This window comes from Vulpes lagopus, chromosome 1, assembly GCF_018345385.1.
Source record: "Vulpes lagopus strain Blue_001 chromosome 1, ASM1834538v1, whole genome shotgun sequence".
Classification (NCBI taxonomy): domain Eukaryota; kingdom Metazoa; phylum Chordata; class Mammalia; order Carnivora; family Canidae; genus Vulpes; species Vulpes lagopus.
In genome coordinates this window covers 8,142,125-8,162,413 of record NC_054824.1, presented here as the reverse complement: position 1 = coordinate 8,162,413, position 20,289 = coordinate 8,142,125, and the positions used below count along the sequence as shown (strand labels likewise).

At 48.4% G+C, this 20,289-nt stretch overlaps 1 protein-coding gene across 1 annotated transcript in view; it reads left to right on the top strand.

Moving 5' to 3' along the window:
* Positions 1-15,557, top strand: part of LOC121484539 (sine oculis binding protein homolog) — a 163,830-nt gene extending 148,273 nt beyond the window's left edge. The window contains exon 7 of the mRNA XM_041743938.1: positions 15,456-15,557. The gene's annotated coding sequence lies outside the window, so the exon portion shown is untranslated. The remainder of the gene's footprint in view (positions 1-15,455) is intronic.
* The last annotated feature ends 4,732 nt before the right edge of the window (positions 15,558-20,289 follow it).

Below are 20,289 nucleotides of genomic sequence, written 5' to 3'. Positions count from 1 at the left end.
ATGATGGCTGTTTGGATGATAAATGTTTCTGAATAAAGAATCAGGCTAGGGTCTTGTATGTGGACCAGAGTCGTTACTAAAAATATTAACCTGGCTTTGGCCAGTTTCCGAAGATGCAGTGACAAAATTGCCCATAGCCCCTCGAGACTGGAGAGTTCTTTTTATGATGGGTCCCCCAAGAAATTACAGCTTTTCTCTAAAGTCAGAGACACTCAGGCTTCGCCAGCTTCAGCAGGGTGACAAGGCAAGTGATTTAAGACGGAGGGAGGGGGCGGTGAACTGCCTCTCCTTCACTAAATCACATTTCCTCTTGCCCTCTGGAGTTGCATGTCACCTGGAAGCACAGTCTCAACCCGCCGTAATTCACTCACATTCTCTGACCCTTCCTGATTTTCTGTGCACATGTGGTGCTGTTTTTCTTCGGTGCCTTCAGAAACCCAGCCCATTCATATGGTTGTGGAAATTGGAAATGCATCCGTTAAATAAAGGGCGGCATGGCTTTTGTGCCCTGACGGAGAACACGGATGGTGACGAGTTAGAGCCAAAGGGGAAAGCATTAAACTGGCCTCGGTTGTGGTGGATGAGGTGCAGCTGAGTGATTTCTCCATGTGCTCGTTGGTGACTCATGCGTTATTTCTCTTGGAGAGGCCGCTGGTAACTTGTCGGGGCTCTTCATACTTTTTCCCTGGGCCTGCCGTTCTCTTACTCTGTTACTGGTTTGTTTATCATGTTAGGCACATTCAAAGCCGACTTATCTTCAAATCAGTAAGCGAGGCAGCTACGATTTTCTCCAAAGAAACCATCATGTTTGCTACTTCTCGGCAAATACTAGGTTTGGTGTTTTTGGGTTTTTTTTGTTGTCGCCCCCCCCGCCCCCCAGTTTTGAAGGGCTTCCGTTCCTGGGTACCTGACCTTATGCATTCTCTGTTGATATGATTACAGACGGTTTCAACGGGCAGCTAGTGTCTTTGGAGGCAGAACTAATTAAGTTTTAGTCGAAGATTTTGAAAGATTGTAATCTCCCTTTAATCTTCGACTTTCAAGACTCCAAACGCCAGTTCTGCAGCTTCTGTAGGCTGGAAAGAAAATATTCCCCCAAATAATAAGAAAAACAACGTATAAACATTTTCCAAACTATTCTATCCGCAAAGAATTCCATTTGTAAATGGAATACTCCCATCTTCGTCTTTGCCTTGGAGCTTGGGGGATAGCTGTTTGTATTTGTACATTTTCTGAATTTCTACAGTTTACACTTGTTTATGGTACATTGGGGAGTTCAGAGTAACCATTTGCAAATGTTTGAAGATATTCAAAAGAAAATATCCCCCCCCTCCTCGATTTTCCAGGGAAATGACATATTCTAAGTAAAATAATCAATGGAAAAAATGTGTACCATGAGTAACCTTTTCGCCCTCACTTTTTCCATCCCCTTGGAGCAACAAGTCCATACGACTTCCCACCTTCGTGCCTTCCAGATTTCTTACATGTTTCTAAAACAGGAAGAAAATCTGGGACTCTTTTCCCTGGCCCCGATGCCTCAGTGCTTCCTCAGCCTCGGCAGCAGGGGTGCCTCCCACTTTCTGTTTTCTCTGGGAGAGCTGCAGGAGGCAGCCCTAGCTGTGGCTTCTTGGAGTTTAGTTATTAGTCTGGTTATGGAGCCACAGTCCCAGGAAGGACTATCTCAAGCTGGGGGGAGCGGTGTTGGCTTCATCAAGAATGGGCTTCATCAAGAGGTGACAGGTAACTTTTTTTGGCAGCTTAGTTTCTCCAGCTGAGAAATTGGAGAGGGTAGACCGCCTGGGAAGTCGGGTCCATACATTCTAAATACGGCTATGGGTGCCTCCTACAAAAGCAAGGAAAAGAAGAAAACCTGAGAGTGAGGTGAGGAGATGAGTCCAATCAGCGATGTGCTCAGATCCTAGGCCAGACTGGAGATTCTTAACCAACAGTACTTGGTTATGGGGTGTGCGGGAATTGGCCATATAATCCCTGATGTTTGAGTTTGGGCTGTGGGGGTGCGGATAGCTGTCCATTTCTAGGTAGGGGTAATTCAAAGAGCCAGAGAGGAACCACCAGGTCCGCATCATGTACACGGGTGAGGGGGGGAGGACCTGCCCGAGCTTCCTGTGATCATTTCAGACTCGTACAGGAGACTTTTCTGGAATGCGCAGGGTCAAGATCTCGTTCAGTGCCGCTGGCTCTATTTTAACCCTTAAAATTGAGGGTGGACAGCGGTGGTTTCCATGTGCAAGCATCTGGCTTTTGGATGTTATTTCAATCAGATTACGATGGACTAGGAAATGATGTATGTGACCGGGTATTTACTTCTTTCAGATGTAGCCATAACCCTCCATCTTTGTGGGGCTGGGACTCGGGTGAGGTGAGACAGTGCTTAGTGTGCAAACTTTGCAGAACGGAGTCTCAGGGGCGTGCAGGTGCCATGCTCGTGCTAGCCTTGCTCCAGGCCTTCCGGCTCATGTGGCAGCTCCCTTAAGCTGGTCTCCTGCTCCCTGGACTAGTCCATGGATGGCCTTCAGCTGCTCCCCCCTGGGATTTCAGAGCAAGTTTTATATACCTGTGCACGAGGCATTTTCTTGGGAGGAGAGGTCCGTAGATTTTGGCTTCAGAAGTTTGCCTGACATCTCTGAAGGATTATCTTATCACTAAGCCATATCTGAGCTGGAATTTTTCTTGTTGCTCAGAGGAAGCCAATTTAATGGTAAAGCTTCCCTTAAAACAGAATTCTTTTCAGCAGTATTTTCTGTGGACCCGATGTCTGCAGAACCACCATCCACAGCTCCGTAATGTAGCACTTGCCCCAGAAGATGGCCTTAGTGACCAAAGGCAAAAGGCTGTATGGACTCTTCATATCCCATGAGCGCAAGAAAAGGTAAGCAAGAAAAGAAACAAGCTAGATGCTTCCCAGGCCCCTAGCTTTGGAAGTTTCTACTCCAGTGGGAGACATTGTCCTTCAGTGGAAAAGCTTCCACCCTGCTTTTGAGGCCGAGGGAGCAGGATGGCCAGCGCCTGGGAAGTGGACGGCTCAGTAAACACTAAGGCATTGATGTCGCTGTGTCTGGGAGTGCTACCCATTTTCCCCCTCGCTCCCTAGCTCCCTAACTCCATAGCTCCCTAACTCCCTAGCTCCCTAACTCCCTAGCTCCCTAACTCCCTAGTTCCCTAGCATGTTTCTTCACCTGGACAGAGGGGAAAGCATTCCATCACCTATTAACAAACCATTGCTCAGAAAGGCACTGGAAAGAAATTCCCCGTCTGATTTCCAATGAATCCTCCCCTTGCCAGCCTGAGCTGCTGCCTGGGCATCATGGTTCAATCACTTACACCTATGTTGGTGCAGACAAGCCTTGAGGAGGGGCAGAGGTGTTTGAGGACCAAAATACACCACAGCCCGGGACACTTACCTCATGTAGTGAGACACCTCCACCCCAGCACGCTGCCTTCTCCAGCTTCTCTTGTGCCAAAGAGGTTGTGCCAGAGGGCCACAAAGGTGGCCGTTGTGTTTTCCTTCCTTCCCCCTGCCCTGCACAGAACGATTTTGTATTCTTCGCTGCGGGTTTCCAGGGTAGCCCTTCACATGTGAATGCGTGTTAAGGCGATGCATTCTGCACGTGTAAACTTTTGGTTTTTAAAGCCTCAAAAGCATAAAAGAAAGCCATTTTCAGAGAAACAACTCACTTAGTTTTGCAAAAGAGATGATGTGATGTGGGCCTCATTTAACAGGGTCCCATTCTCACGGCAAAGGGGTGGACTCCATCTCAGACGCCAGCTCTGAATGTTAACTGGGTAGGCCTCTCCTCCAAATTTGTGGGTGTCCACAGCATGCTGCCTGACAGGTGGTGGGGTGGGGGTCCCGACTGAGACCGTGAGGCCGTCCGCAGAGAGGGGGAACCCACGCACATGCACACACTCACAGATTATTTCAAGGGTCATTTAAAAGATTCCAGTGACAATGACTTGGAGCAAAAGCAAACGACAATAACAACCAAAACTTGCAATCGGCCTCCTGTGCTGTCAGTGGCTCCTGAGTGCATGACACATTCTTAGATTGGAAACCAGTCAGGTTGCTCCCCAGATCTTTGAACCCTTGGCTCTTGGTACTGAGCTACGGTGTCAGCAAAAGCATGTGCCAGCAGTTCAACCAAGCTGCCCCAATGCTCCCCCCCGCCCCCAACAGGGAGAGAGGGAACTGCCTTTCCCCGTAGCTGCGGGGTCCAGACCGGGGCAAATGGGAGGTGCCCGGCGCTCCCCAGCCTCATTCCACCTGGCTCTTTGGCTGTGCTGCTGGATGTCTCATCATTTCTCCCTTTGAACCTCTGGTGTGTTGGGTCTCTTTGATAGCAAGCTGTGTTTTGTTCTGGGTAAAAAGGGAGGTAAGAATGTGATGACATTTACAGAACAGGAGGGAGAGACACACTTTATGGACTCATTCGATATGAACCATTGACCTAACATCCCAAAAATGCAATTAAAAAGTATATCTCTCCCTCATTTGCATGGCTTATTTCCCCAGACATGTTTTTGGTATTGAAAATGAATGGTATTCCCATACAACATGTGTCTCAATTTGTAATGATATCCTCCTTGCAGCTGGCTGAGTTCTCGATGTGTTTCTAAAACGTTACTGTCTTAAATTTGAGCCAACCTACACTAACAAATTATCTAGAAGCAAAGTGGCTGAGCTGCATTTGGTGAGAGAAAGGGAAACCTTATATTTCATCCTTCAACTCTTGTTTTGGAGATTCAGACTGTAACATGATCTTCTTCTAAGGAAATCTACACACGCACACTTTAAAAATTGTGCAGATTGGGTGTTGTGGGAGCAAGAACGATCAGGTTTAAGTTTCTCTGCAAAGTTCTGCATCCCATCAGCAAGCCCTTTTGATATTTTAAACCCATATTTAGAGTAATTTCAAGATATTTGGAGCACATGTGGTTAAATGTAAAACTTTGTCATTATGATTTGTTAGATGCTTATACTTTAAATATTTATAAGCCATTTTTAAGTACTTTATCCAAAAGCTTTCTCCCACTGGAATACTATAATTGAGTGGTATCCGAGCATCATTATATAGAGAAGATACGGGGTGAAGTCACTGCAGCATGCATGCACGTTCTTCCTGCTTCTCTGGTTTTAATTCAAATGCTATTTTTAGTAGATTCCACTAATTTAAAAAAATGTATAAAAAATCATAAACAGGGTTGGTTGTCTGATTAAAAAAAAAAAAAATTACCCAGTTCTCCCAAAGGTAAAGTGTTCAACTTGAATCGTTTGTTGTGTCTTACCTCCTTGTCTTATCCTAGGAGTAATTAGTAAAAACTTCCCTGTAGAGGGTTGGGTCTGAATCCGTGTCCACATGAGTTTGAAGTGCCATATTGCTCCTCTGAAGTGTCTTAGGGGCAATTTATTGGTGGTTAGATAGAACTCTTTATTATTCACCTTTAGCCATCTTGGAAACGAAGATCCAGGATCCCATCTTTATCAGAGGTAGCCTGTGTGTGCACTTCATATGAAAAAGAGGAAAGGAAAAAAAAGAAAAAAAAAAAACCTTTTTCCACACTCAGACTCCATTTAAGCTTCAGAGGTTATAAATTTCAAACTGACCACAGGCCTCTGGGGCTCACACTCTTTTATGGCTGGCAAAACACAAGTCTCTGGTAAGAACGGGGAAAAGAAGGCTTAAAAAGCCTCATAAACTTGCCTGGACATCTAATAGCTCTCACCAAACAGCATTTTCATGAGTTAAGTGTAAATGAGTCAGAAACATATAGATTGAATTTCTTTTAAAATACACATGGGTTTAAAAATTAAGGCCAAAGTGCTTGGCAAAGTAAGTTTTGGTTTTAGCCAAACCCCAAATGTTTGAAAAAAAGTATTTCTACAATTTGCCAAACCAAAAAATACATCCAGGTCCCTCCATTCCTCTCATTTAATATGATGGCATCATAAACATGGGACTTAATGTCTATTTTCATATCCACCAAGGTTTGAGCAACATGAATCCCAAATCTTAATTGAAAAACTATGAAAGATTTTGGAAAAACATAATGGTTCTGCAAATGAAGATGAGGGGCCACCAGTTCAGAGTTCTGATTTTGACAGCACTCCTCACTGTCTGGTCATCTGATCGACTTGTTCTTTGTCTCAGCTGTGTGCATGCACGTGTGTGTGTGTGTGTGTGTGTGTGTGTGGCCTATACATAATAATAATAGCTTTTTAAAAAGAATCTGTATTGGGAGTTCTTAATTTATACTTAATTCATATTTTACAATCCACAAACTTAATAAATTCCCCCATCATATCCAAATAGAGGGAGGCAGTCCCCTTTTACTTATTGATGGGTCAGAGATGATCTTCATTTGTTTTTCCTAGAGAAGAAGACACATCCATTTTTTTTAAAACACATCCATTTTTAACTAATGATATCTAACATTGACTTGGTGCAGGTGTTGTCAAGAGATACAAGGAAGGCAGGCAGGCAAGAAGGAAGGATACAAACAAAAAAATGGGAGAGGGAGTGGCAGGTGTCCTTGACTTGTTTTGAGGAGCTAATAACCTGCCGAGAGAGACAAGAAATAACCAAGGCAACTTCTCCAAGCAACACGCAGAACTACAAACCACTGTGGCATTGCAGACAGTATGCTTTGAGCGAGGGCAGGGGCCGGCGCGGGTCACTCCCTGGGGTCACCGAGTTTCTAGCTCAGGGCTGGCAGACTGGGCCTGCAGATATTTGCTGAATATATGAATGAGAAGAGTCCCAGGAGAGCAATAGGCTAACGGAGTTACCCCGATGGGGTTCCATGAGACTTGAAGTCTGGGGAGTGGCGTGGCCTGGCCTTCAGGCGTGTAAGAGGAAGGAATGCAATGGGATGTCAAAGGCCCCAGAGGCAGAGGAGGGTGAGCCCCGTTGGGGATGAGCTCCCCTTTTCCCCGCCTGGAGCAATGCCCTCCTGCCAAGGGAGAGGAGCCCTGGAGGAGGGCAGGTGAATGGGGGAGCCGGAGGGTGCCCGATTTGTACTCTACGCGTTAGGCGACGTCACCATGACCTCGAGCAGAGGAGTGACAGCACGAAATCTGTGTTCAAAGAAAATTACTTTAGCAGCTGTTCGCAGACTGAAAGGAAGCAAGAGAAAGACTGGCATCCCTAAAGCTGATGGCTGCATTCTGATGACAGGCTAATTACCAGTGGTGGCTTCTAAACATTGTGGGATGTTATCGCTACCATGTGAGGGGCGTAGGCCGCCGCACGTATACACCAAGTGTGCACAGCATCGTAGTCGTGCAACGGGAGGAAGAACTGTGTGGCGAGTGTAGGCCTCGAGGCTTCCCAGCCCATGGTGGAAGGAAACCTCACGACCGATAGACCAGGTCAAAGTCCAGTCGAGGGTGCTGGCTGGGCCCCAGATTGCTGCACAAACAGGGCCTCGGCCCTCCTGATGGGCCAGCCGGCCAGGTGTGGTGCGGGCTGTTGGGCCCTCAGAGGCAGGCAGTGCTCTCCCGGCAGAGGACCTCCGTGCCGATGAGCACAGAACTTGTACAGTGGCTGCAGTGACACCCAAATGCTCTGGTCCTGGACTAAAGAGCAGCCATGACGCTTGGGGGGCTGACTCTACCTCAGACACCTTCTGAGATTTCCATAGCAGCCGAATCCCATCCTCCCAGGGCCTGCAGGTGCTGTCAAGGGGGTGGGATGACCTTTGGAGATGTGCTCTTATCTTTTTCTACTTCCCACACCGTAGATCTTCTGAAGCTCCCACATGCAGTGACAGTGGGCTCCCAGTGGTGAAGGAAGGCAGTGGAATGGTTTCCTGGAAAAGAACATGTGCTCTGGAGTTGGGCCTGCCTGGGTCCAGATCCCAGCAGAGCCATTCAGTAGGTGAGGAAGGACGTGCCTTGTCTCCTCTAGGTCACCAGTAGCAAGAACATTGCTGTGAGGGACAGGTAAGAAAACGTGGACAGTGGAGCACGTCCCAGGTGCCCTACAGCTGGCAGCCACTGTCCCTTCTAGAAAGGCTGCAAGGCCTGGAAGAAGACGACACGGGGTTGGAGTGAGACCTGCTCCAATTGGAAAACTGGCTGTATCTCTTACTGGCTGTGAGGGTTTGGATGAGCTTTATAATCTCTTTGTACTGACATTCTGGTTAAATAATTGTGTCAGCTAATAGTTACTGAGCACACTCTATAGGAGGGCAGTGTTCAAATGTTACATGCCCACAGCAACTCTCTGGGTTACCATTACTGCATCCATTTTACAGATGAAGTAACTGAGGCACAGAGAGGCCAAGTCTCCCACTTGGTGTCATCGGTCAGTGAGCGACAGTGCAGGGATTTGACTGGCAGCCTGGCTCCAGAGTCCCCATGCAAAATCACTGAGCATGTCTCGTATGCCAGGAAAATGAAGGTAAAAGCCCCCACCGCAGAGAGTCACCAGGCTCCAGGGTAGATAACCTAGGTTAAAATGCCCAGGAAGTACCTGGCGTACAGTAGGTGCTTGTCATGGGGGCCCCTGCAGCCCAGAACTTGCTTCCCTTGGATGTGTAATGGAAGGTGTAATGAAACGCTTCCATGCTGCCAACCTTGGAGGTTGTTAGGGAAACCATTCCAGAAACTCTAAGAGGTCTGGTTCTACTCTTACAAGTAGAGACTGGGACAAACAGAGCAAAGGCTCAAGGTCAGAGTGGCATAGCCAGGATTAGAACCTGAGTCCTCATCTGCCTTTCCTCTCAGTGGGACACCAGATATGACCAAAGCTGCTTGAGTTACACCCCCCTTGCCAAGAACCAGAGGCATATTTTTGCCACCCATGGTATTGCTTCCTCCCGTTGGGCAGCTGATCGCAGAGAGGAAGTAAGTCGTACCTCAACATCTGGGGTCGGGAGGGTGAAGGGTTGCAGAGAAGCAATTATTAACCACATTCTCCATCTCCTTGGCTCTGGGGGGGGGGGGGTGGACGGTGGGGTGCTGGGGAGTCAGTGTGCTTGCTCTTAGATTGTGTGGTGAAGTTAGTTTCCCTCAACATGAACTGTGTCTCTCTTCTCTCTCTTTGGAGATTATATATATATATATATATATATCCATCTCCCTCCTCTACTAATGGACTGGCTGTAAAGAAGAGATAAAGTGCTAGAGAAACCACCTTTCCAGATCCCACCTAAAATCCTAAAATGTACTGTTGCCCATAAACCATAGCTACTTGCCACATAAAACTGCTTTTTGCTCTTGGATCTTTTTCTTCTTTTTAATCTAGAATGCCTACGTTCAGATAGTATAGATATAGAGAGGTAACAAACTCAGTCTTAACACAATAAACATCTATTTGTTTTTTGTTCAAGGCGGAATTTTTAGAAGACACGTGAACCAGCATTAGCTAGTTTGTGTATTAGACAAAACTTGAATGAAAATGTAATTATAATCCCTTATCAAATAACTCCTCAGAGTTCTTGTTTCTAAAGCAAAGGACCTGGACCAGGTGTGCCTCTAGGGCCCTTTAAGGCTCTGACACTGCGACCCCTGCTTGTTGGGAAGGAAGGGGGGCGATGAAACCAGGACTGGGGGAACCACTCCCTGGATGGGAATGTGGGATTTGGGGTCAAAGGAGCTGGACTCAAGCCACTCTGCCTCTAGCTAGTGACCTTGGCCAAGTAAGCTTCTTGACCTTCCTAGGAAAGTTTCCTCATCTGTAAAATGGGGACATTAATAAATACCTAAATAGCATTGTTGTTTCAATGAAAAAAGTGTATAAGTGAAATAAGTATATAAAATATGCTTGTTTTCAAGTGGAATAAGCATGTAAAAGTGCCTCGTGCAGTATTTCCTATAAAGTAGGTGCTCACTAAAAACTTGACTCCTTTCTTTGGGGGCAAAAAAAATGCAGCTTTCCCAAACCGTAATGGCAATGTGTTCAGTCTGAAAAGGCAGGGGCACAGAGCTCTCGCCTCATCTTCAAAATTTCCTGCAGAACATTAGCTCTATTAGTAAGTCTCCTTTATTTTATTTTTCTCTTTTTTGAATTGGATGTAGCCACCAGCTCCAGCGGGTTAGTGAACATGTGCTCATGAATCCCTGCATGCTTTTAGGAAAGGGCCAGACAGGGTCATTTGGTTTGCTCTAACTCCCAGGTTCCAGAAAGATTTGAGGTATTTAAAGAAGATGTTGAGAAGGACTTGTATGAGTGCACACAATGGGGTTCCATGGTTGAGGGCTCTTTGTCTCCTAGGAACTCTCAGAGGTCAGCGAGAAACAGCGGTGACCGCTTATGAGAATAAACAGGCCTCTGTACCCGTTTAATTCATAGAAGCAGCCAGGCAAAGAAAACCAAACTTTTAATTTGTAAAACAAAGAATTAAGGATGGAGTTATCCTAGTGGGTGGTCTTATATGGTTGTGATTTTTATTGATTAAAGAGTAAAATAGGAGATATTGCTAAAGGAGACAATAAAAAGAAAAGGAAGGCCTTAGGTTTGGCCTAATTTTTTTTTTTTCTGTTAAACATACACGGGCCTTGGCTTATCGGCACTGTGGGGAGAGTAGCACGGTGGTGATGAGGTTGTGGTTCAGACCAGAGCTCAGGGAGCTGTCACCCTTGGCTCCCACCCCCCTCTCCCCACCACTGGTTATTTCCCGTAACAGTCACGCTAGGAAGGAGAAGGGATGTTTTTCACCAACTAATGAGCTGTCAGAAGAGAGGTGCCATCTACTTCATAAACGAAAACCGTTTCCAATCGTGGCAAAAGCCATTTCCAAACTTTCACGAAGCAATGATTGATGGGGGAGAGAAGGAACCGGTTTTTGGCAAAACCTCACCAAGTTGTAGCCTCTTCTGGGAAGGGCCTGCCGTGGAGACCACTATCTGGCATCACGCTTGGGTTTATCAGCTCACGCAGGTGACTCTGCTCATTGACCGCAGGGCTCTACTCTTGTGAGTGTCCCAGAATAGCTGCGGCTACCTGAGAGCAGTTCAGTCCTCAGGGACTCATTATTGTCCCAGATAAACAGCGTGGCCGAAGCCAGCACGTAATGGCTGTATTTAACCGTGCTAAGTGATGGGCCGACGTGCCCGAGTGAGCCGCATCACTGCGGGGCTGGGGTAAGTGGACAAGGGCCAGCCGGCTCAGCAGTGGGCATTTCTTGCACATTGTAGAGTTGATGCCACAGGATTTTAGGCTCCGGGAATAAATATGACAGACATGGGGAGCTTGCCTTCTAAACAGGTAAGACAGGACAGGCGTACAGGATTTTGATTATGCTAATTACAAAGGTATCTAAGGAAGGAAAGAAGAATAAAAGTCTTGAAAATGGGTAAGTCGAGGCAGGCTTCCTGGCAGATGTGGACTCTTGTACCACCTTACAAATGTTGGGATGTAGAATAGGACAAACATTTTTCTCTGGACACATAATTACTTTTGGGAGTGGTTGTGTAGAAATTATAAAATCTCCTTTTAAATGCAGCCAGCATAAGTCTTAGGCTGTACAGGCCAAAGGAGAAAAGGTGAGAATGGTTGTATTTTGATAGTAGCAATATTGAAGACATTTATTAGAATCCAGGCACATTGTTTTTTTCCTCTGTAGTTCTCTGAAAATTCTTGTGTGGGGGCGGGGGATGAGTAACTCAATCACATTCTTAGCAATGCTTTCCTGATGTCAAAAAGGAAAAGGGGGCCACCTGGGGGGCTCAGTCAGTTAAGCATCCAACTCTTGATCTCCGCTCAGGCCATGATCTCAGGGTTGTGAGTTCAAGCCTTACACTGGGCCCCACACTGGGTGTGGAACCTACTGAGAAGAAAGAAAAAAAAGAAAAAGGAAGGAAGGAAGAAAGAAAAATATGCCAGGCAGGCGGAGGCTCAGTCACTTGGTTATGCATTGCTTAGGAAGATACTTCATTCTTCTGACCTGAAGGGATGGGGGGGGGGGGGTGTTGGAATCCAGAAGGCACCTGGCCGTAGAAGCCTGCTGGAGACCACACATTGTGCAGCCGGCCTTCAAACCCGGTACATGCATGGTATGCGGGATGGGTTATGTGCGTGTGATATTCCTTGCAACAGGACCCTGGGTACTAATACAAAATACAACCATTTACAAAATCCAACAAAATACAACCCTGGGTTGTCCTGCCTTCAGATGAACCCCTGACTCACAGGAAAACCCATATGTGAGGCACAAGTACAGCCACTTCCCTAGACTTCCTTGCAGTAAGGGACACTCAAAAATCCTCTGCCAGAGAGCTGTGTGTGTGTGTGTGTGTGTGTGTGTGTGTGTGTGATTAATAGAAGTCTCTGAAACTTTGGGCTTGGGGGTTCAGAAATTACTAGTTCTCCTTACGCGCTGTTAACAGATTAATAGTCAACTGCTCAAGTTTATAATCCCCTATAACTGACACTGGCTTTGATCCGAAGATCCTACAGTCACAGAACTTGATAGAGGATATAATAAAAAATCTCACAGAGGCGCCCATTGCACAGAAGAGGAATCAAGGCTTGGGGAGGCCAAGGAAGGGGATGTGCTGGACGGGGATGGGTGTCTGTGTCTCACTTATCATAGTAATTTCCCCTTTGCTCAGATCAAGAAATTTAAACTGGATTTTCCATAAGATCCCTCTGCTTGGCAAGGGCAAAGGTAGGAACTAGCGCAGGCTCTGGAGCTTCCTCATGATCACTTTCTGAAACTGCAAGCTCGCTTCCTCCCCACTCTTGAGTTTCATAGTTTGCAAACCAGTCACTTCTGGGAGGTGAAGCCCAAAGCTAGGTTGTCCATTTCCATTTGATTCTCGGGTCCCCGAAAGGGGGCTGCCCTGCACCAGCCAGAGGAGCCACAGGAACGGATGAGGATGACCTCGGTACCACCCCCTCCTCAAATGTCACCAGCAGAGAGAGACTTGCACTGCCACCATCTGGCCTTTGTGGGTGTCCCAGACGTGGCAAATACGTGGTGGAGGGAAGGAAAGAGCACAAATTGTCTACTTTGCCGTTCTCTTAAAATAAGCTCGGTGTGAGGAGCTTTCAGAGCAGCAGGAATGGGGTTGCAAAAAATAGAGTGTGGTGCAGCTGCACCCTTTAGAACTTGGGGGGAAAACACATATTATTTACCAGACAATAATAGATACCAGAGAATAATAATGATTATTATAGTGTTTGGGATGGCAAACGCTGTAGTTAAGGTTGCAGAATGGCTCTCATTATAATCCCGTTTTCCCAGTCCCTTATGAAAGCCTTGAAATTTTCTCCAAGTAGGCTGATGCTGCCCATGTTTGGCCTTTGTCCAAAGGTGATTTGAATATAAAGAAACTCATTGGAGAAAGATTCCTCTTTTTGAGGTCATGATCACATTAAAGAAAAAAAAAAGCCACATCCTTCAAAAAAGCAATCACGACATTCTCAAGTAAGTCCTTCAAAATGGTGGTGTTTCCCAGTCCCTGGAAGAAAGCATTAAAACACTTTTTAAAAAAAATTCCCTTTTCCTTTTTAAAGAAAGGATTTGGAGCCCCCCCCCCCATTCCCCCCGACTACAAGATTTGGTCACTCTTGGGCCCAAGCCCAGAGGTGGGGACGGTTTTCCTCCCTGCACAGCAAGTTCCAGACTATGCTCCCTAAATGGAAAAGAAACTGCCCCAGAAGAAGCTGCACTTGTGTCTTTGGATCCAGTCGTGATTTCTGAGGCTCCTTTCCAAATCTTTATGACCTCTCATTTGATGGCAGCTCTTGGCATTCTTATTTCTGTGTCCCTTCTTGCCATTGTCTCACTCTCAAAAAAAAAAAAAAAAAAAAAAAAGCAAGGAAGAGAAAGAAGGAAGGAAAGAAATGAGAGAGAGAGAGAGAGAGAGACAAGAAAGGAATAAAAATGAGCTCCTTTTTCAGAGATAAATATCCACATTTCCAAATCTGACCATGCCAAATGAAAAGGTTTCCATGGCCTTGTAATTCCACCCCCATTGCATACTTGTGGTGTTTTGCATTTTCACTTTGGTTATTTAATATACATATTAAATACACACGGATCTGGTGATTTAATGTGATTTGGGGAACTCAGGCATTTCCTGTCATGCACATTCAGATTTTCAAACCTTGTTTTTGGCCGATCATTATTATCGTTACCATTAACACCAGGACTTGGATAGCAGGGTCTAAAGCGCAAGCTTGTACTTAGTCCTCCCAGTGGGCACTTTGACCTCCTCATACTTTGCTAAATTCATGCTACAGACACCCTGAGCAAGGCTGCGGGTCTCTTTGTGGCCTCTCTTTCTTCATCTATAAAATGCAGCAATTATACTATCTCTGGGGTCCCTTCAAGTTTTAAATTCTATCACCTCTCAGAAATTACGTGTTCGTTGTTCTAGGAATAATCTCAACCGTTGTAAAGATGTTTACGAGTCCTCTGTCACCACCTCATGTTAGTCAGATTTTACCCATTGGCTGGCATTTCTGGCGTCCTCACGTATCTTCAAGAAAAAAAAAATTATTTTTATTTTTATTTTTTTTAAAAAGGTACAGTTTTGAGGGGAGGGGACGGGGGCTGCTTGACCCTCATCCCCTTGGCAAATGCGTGTCGAGCTGACCCAGGGCCTGGGTGTGGAGATGCGGCAGGACAGACGCGGCCCCAAACCTCAGACTTCACAGTTGGCCGGCCCACGTCTCGGCGGCCGTTTACTAGGAGTCCCTGAGTGTCCCCAGCAGGTTCTGTTTCAAACCTTTCACTTGGTAGCAAGTGAAATAAGCCGGTTGGGCTGGAGGGGCCGAGCCTGAGGAACATCTGTGGTGAAGCTGGGGTGGGCCTTCTCCAGAAACCGGCCTTCCTCCGTGAACCGCCCCGCTCGGGCCCTCTGCCCCGGGCTCCCAGGCCTGGGCCTTGTGGGCTTCCGGTCTCCGCGCTGCTGGTGGGCCCGGCCGTCCAGGGCCCCGCGGAGAGCCGCCTTCCTCCCGGCTCCTGGGCCTCTGCAGGAGGCCTCTGAGGAGACAGCGCTGCTTCCTGCGCTGCAAAGCCCATCCCTAGGCCTCAGCCCTTTGCAGCAGCCCCCCCCAGAGCCCCTACGTGGAGCACGGGGTGAGGTCTGGAGGCCCAGGGCCCCCCCACCGCGGTGGCCCGGGCCTGGCTTTGGGGGTGACCTTGGGCGGGAAGGCGAGGGCAAAGGTCACCGGGCGGCAGGGGCTGCTGCTGTGGTGTCCGGGTGAGGTCAGGGCGCCCCCAGGAGCCGCCACCCCAAGCTGGCAGGGCCCACCCTGAGCAGAACCGGGGGTTGAAGGCCCGTCCCAGTCTGCGGCGCTGCTCTGGCTCCGGGGACTGGTGGCCGGTCGGGCCTGAGTGGGCCTGAGCGGGCCTGAGTGGGCCTGAGCGGGCCTGAGTGGGGCGCTGGGTCCCGCCTGGGTTCTCCCGCTTGGGGTCGGGGTGTGGTGTGGCCCAGTGGGTTCTGACGGGGCCCCCCTTCTTCTCTCTCTTCTCTCCCCCAGGAACGCGCACTCACAGGGCACCTTGCGTGGAGAGAGGGCGAGAGCAAACCGCGTCACGCCACCCAATGACACCAGCTGTCAGCTCAGCACCCCTCGGGCTAGAACTCAGACAAATAAAGGCGCTTCCTGTCGTTGAGCAGCTGAGGAAGCGGCCTCCCCGGCGGCCTCCGGCCCAGAGCGGCCCGCCCGGCTCGGACCCACCCCGCGGCCCGGCCTCCTGGCGGCCGCGGCTCCGCTTCTCCCCAGAGGAACTTAGGGATTTCGCCCCTGGTTTTGGGAAATCAAAACACCGACAAGCCACAAGGACCAACGTAGGTAAATCTCCCCGCTCCGTCTTCGAGGCTCCGAGGGTGAGGCTGGAAGACGATACGAATTTGAAAACACAAATCTTTTTTTAGTCATTTAAAAAAAAAAAAACTGCTGTGGTTTTGCTGCTACACTAAGAATCGTGATTTGCATTGTATGGTTTTGGACCTATACTGTTCACGTTTTGAAGGCGGAGAGGGATCGCGCTGGAGCCCCAACCCCTCCAGATTCATCTCTGTCCCGCCCAGGATGCACTTTTAAATGAAGAGTTAGAATATTTTATTGGCTAATATACTTTTTCTTGTTATTTTTACAAAGGCCACCTTTATCCTTTTTAATGCCATATTTTCAGTGTTACACTTTTATGGCTTTTAATTTTTCGATTTGACAGATGTAAGAAGCAGCATGAATAGTTTATACTGTGGTTTTTCAGAGACTGAATGCCAAGAGAACTCGGTAAATGTTTATTCTTCTCAGCTTTCTCTTTAAATTCTCCTAAATAGCGCCCCATTTGGGAACACAGCAAGAGTGTTGAACTGAAGACCAAAATGCCCTCAAGGTGTAAAATAATCCGAGGGGGAATATTTGCTGGGCGTCACGAAAGACTTGGATGAAATTTCAACCCTGATGGTTTTCGGTGATCCAGGAAGTCAGTGAAGCAATCTCTCTATACGCAGAGTCCTTTCATGATAATTAGAATGGTATGGACGAACCAGTGAAAACAAGAGGGAAAGTGAGAAAGATCACCCATGATTCTGTTTCACTGTTTGCTTTCTCCTGTCATGGTTAAGAGAAATGTGCAATCCAATCCTCAATCAGTGGGTGGAGGATAACAGGGTAGATTTTCTTGTGTGCACTTGTACAGTTGTAGCTGCGAGTCCAGAAGTCCTCTAGAGCATGTGTACTGACACTGAGTTGGTGAGACAGTCGTGGAGTATCCCATTCTGATGAGTACAGAGAAAAAAAAAAAAAAAAGAGAAAAAAATAAGGAAAAAAAAATCAAAAAAAAGAAGAAAACTAAAAAAAAAAAAATCAAATCACCTTGTGATTCAGTGTATCTGTTTACTAACTCAGATAAAGCAATTGCTCCCTGTTGAGGGGTCCAGGTGCCCCCCCCACCCCGCCCACACAGGCCGCCGAGCGAGCGGGGAGGCAGGAGGGGTGGCAGGCGGTGGGCGGGCGAGGCCGGGACCGTGTCGCGCCGGCCTTGACGCACCCCGGGGCGCGTGGATGCCGTGTACATACTGTATTTCTATATTCTCCTTTGTACAGAGTCACTTAACAAGTCAAGCTACTGTTTTACAGGTGCTCCTTATTTATTAGAGCTGTGAGAGCTTGGGGGACACACCTGGCGAGCGAGCTCGCTTTTTAAAAATGAAATTGGGGGGCAGGGGAAGGGAGGTGGGAGGGAGAGGGAAGCTCGAAAGCCCAGGGAGAGATTTATAAAAGAGAACAAAAGGAAAAACTTCCAGCAACAAATTAAACAAACAAACCAACCCCAACACCAAGCCCACCCCCGCCCCCCATCCCTGCCCCGCAGGAAGCACAGCCCCTCCTCTGGGTGCTCACTCCCCTGCGGGGCTCCCGACATTCTCCTCTCTCCCTGACTGGTGTCAGCTTCATCAAAAAAAAATAAATCTCTAAGAAAAAAAAATGCACTTACATGTGCTTATTTTGCTTTTCTCATTATTATGACTATTGTTATTTTCCTTGTTACAGAGGGTGCTCATTTCTTTCCTCCAGGGAAACAATTTTTAAAAAAATAAAGGTAGGAAGTTTTAAAAGATGCTGAGATATAGGGGTGACGCTGGCTTTCCCCACCTGCTGTGTGTCATGCTCGTGTACAAAGAGCCCGCTGGCCTGTTCGAGGGTCTGCTTCCCCTGCATACCCTTTGCTGACAACTGGAAGGTACATGTGCAGTGAGGTCCTGGACCTGCCGACTGTGTGGCCCTCCCACCCGTCCTCCCGGTCCTGATCAGGGTTTGGGGTGGGGGGTGGGGTTTGACTCCAAGGAACACCATCCAGTGGTTACAAACCTCCCCTCTGGGGTTCATTCCCACCAGGACACCATCTCAACCCCCCAACCCCGGGTTGTTTTGACTTTTTATGAATGGATGGGTCCATCTGGCTTCTGCTGGGTAAGTGAATCAAACATCAGAACACTTCCAAGGGGGATATAGCACATTAGTACCTAGTTCTGGCCCAGCTCAACCCGTCTCATCCTCTGAAGCCTGGAAGGGTGAATTGATGTGCCAAGTCCCACACGGAGCGTGGTTGAACTTACCAAAAAATGTAGGCACTCTCCGCAGTTTCTTCTGAGAGACCTTCCTGGGAGTGGATTCTAGAAACCGAGTTTCTTTCTTTCGTGGAAACGGGGAGTCTCGCAGGCCCCTGGTGTGGGGTTGTGTGGATGACGACAGCTCGGTCAGAGCTCGGTCAGAGCTCCGTAGGCCCGGCTGAGGATGGGCCGGGGGACCAGGACACCCCCTGTGGTTGTCTGGTGCAGAGTCCCAGATAGCGTTACTCATCCAGACGTGGCCCTAGACACAGTCACCCAGGATGCTGATTTTGCTTTTGTCGTAATCCCAGATTGTTGAGCAACCATTTTGACCCTTCTGGAAACAAAAGATACCTTTGTTCCGACAAGAAAGAATTTCCTGGCATCTCATTAGACATAAGCACACCTTTTCCCTTCCTTTCCTTCTCCTAATCTCGGTGTTCCCTGGATACAAAATCCTCTTGGCCTATCGACACCGTGTCTAAAGAGAAATAGCAATCGTAATGCCAACAATTGTTAGCACGTGTTGAGCGTATGTACATTGGCCTCATTTGATCCTCGGAGTAAGCCTATGAGTGAAGGTCCTATTATTTTCCCTTTGTTATAAAAGAAGAAGCAGAAGCTCAGTGAGTTTAGTAATTGCCCAAGATCACCCAGCCAGTGAGTTGCAGAATGGGATTCAAAGCCACGAGGTTTGGTGCCAGAGCCCAGGCCGCACATTCCATCTGGAGAAAAACTGATGACATCTTCACGAAGAGTCATTTTGACTTCCTGTCAGTTTGGCAGTGATTCTGTTTTGTTCCCAAGTGGCCCTCACTTCAAACGAAGCAGGGGCGTCGAGCGTTCACGGTTCCTGCCCACCACACCTTATTGGGCGTGGGGAAGCGCTGAGGCCAGTCTGCTTTCTGAGAAACGAGTCAGGCAGTGTCTTCCTTGTCGGTTATCAAAGCCCCCCTGAACTCAGGACCCCATGTCTGGTGCTAAGGGAAGACAGGAAGAAGAAAAAGGCTCGCAGCGCTTGCCCTAGTGGCTTATAGGTAATGGGAAGATGGGGCTGTAGGAAAAACGGACCACTTCTTGGTCTCACCAGGAATCTCTTTGGATTCCCAAGGTTTAGGTAATTGCACACCGAGAGCCTAGATTCACAGCTTGGCAAAGGTACCCTCCCCACGCACCGTAGGTGTCCCCTTGACACTAGAAGGGCAGCATGAGCCATAAGCAGGCCTATAGGTCACGCTGCCTACATGACCTGGCGGAAGGCCAGAGCCCAGGCTCAGGTACAAAGGCAGGCAAGACTGATCCTGCCTCCCACCCCTCCTTGGCTTCTCCTCCACCCCAGGAGCCAGAGTCCCAGCTTCCTTGACTAGCTGCGACAGGACCTCGCCCTGGGACATGTCACACCCTGCTCACAAGTCCTTAGTGGTTCCCTGTGCCTCACCTTCCCCTTGACATCAGGACTCAGCCCACGGCATGGGTGATGCTCTCCAGGGGAGCCTGCGGAACCACTTGTCCCCCTCCCCTGCCGCACCCCCCTCCATCCCGGTGCAACTCACACCCTGCTTGTCCAGCTGCTTGCCTCTCTGTGCCTCTTGCTAGTCTGCGAGGTCCTGGAGGGTGGAGATCCTGTCTTATCTGCCTTGGATCCCCTAGGCCCAGCACCTGGGAACCCCTGAGCATGATAACGGTTATTAATGCAGTTAACAAGCCACCCCTGCAAAGCTGAGTTTACATACCACCCCTCCGTGAGGCCAAGCCCGATCCCCTGTGGCCCAAGTCACCACCCTCCCTTGGGCTCGCATGTGCTCTTGCCTAAATGGGAGAGGCCACTTCTCATACCGCCCTTCCCATGTCCTCTGGGCTCCTCGCACATAGGCCACCGTGGCCCTCCTAACTTTGCGTCATTGCAGAACTGTTGTCCACCCTTGGAAGAGAAAACATGGGCTGAGCTGAGGCATTGGTCCAGCCCACCATGGAAGAGGGCAGTACCGCCCTGGTGACCGGAGCTGTGGTGCAGCCAACACGGGAAGACAGCAGAGCACTGTCCTGTTTCTGGTGCTCACGGGAGGGAGGCACCTGTGTCACCCAGGCTTCAGCCCGTGGGGCGGCACCCTCTGGGCTGCTTCCGAGGGCAGGGAGCCGCACGAGAGAATAAGGCTCCATCACTGTCCTGGGGCTTCTGTGCTGTACAGGGCTTTAGGGTCAAGGAACCATGACACTTTTTTTTTTTAAACCCAAGAGAACCGTGGAGA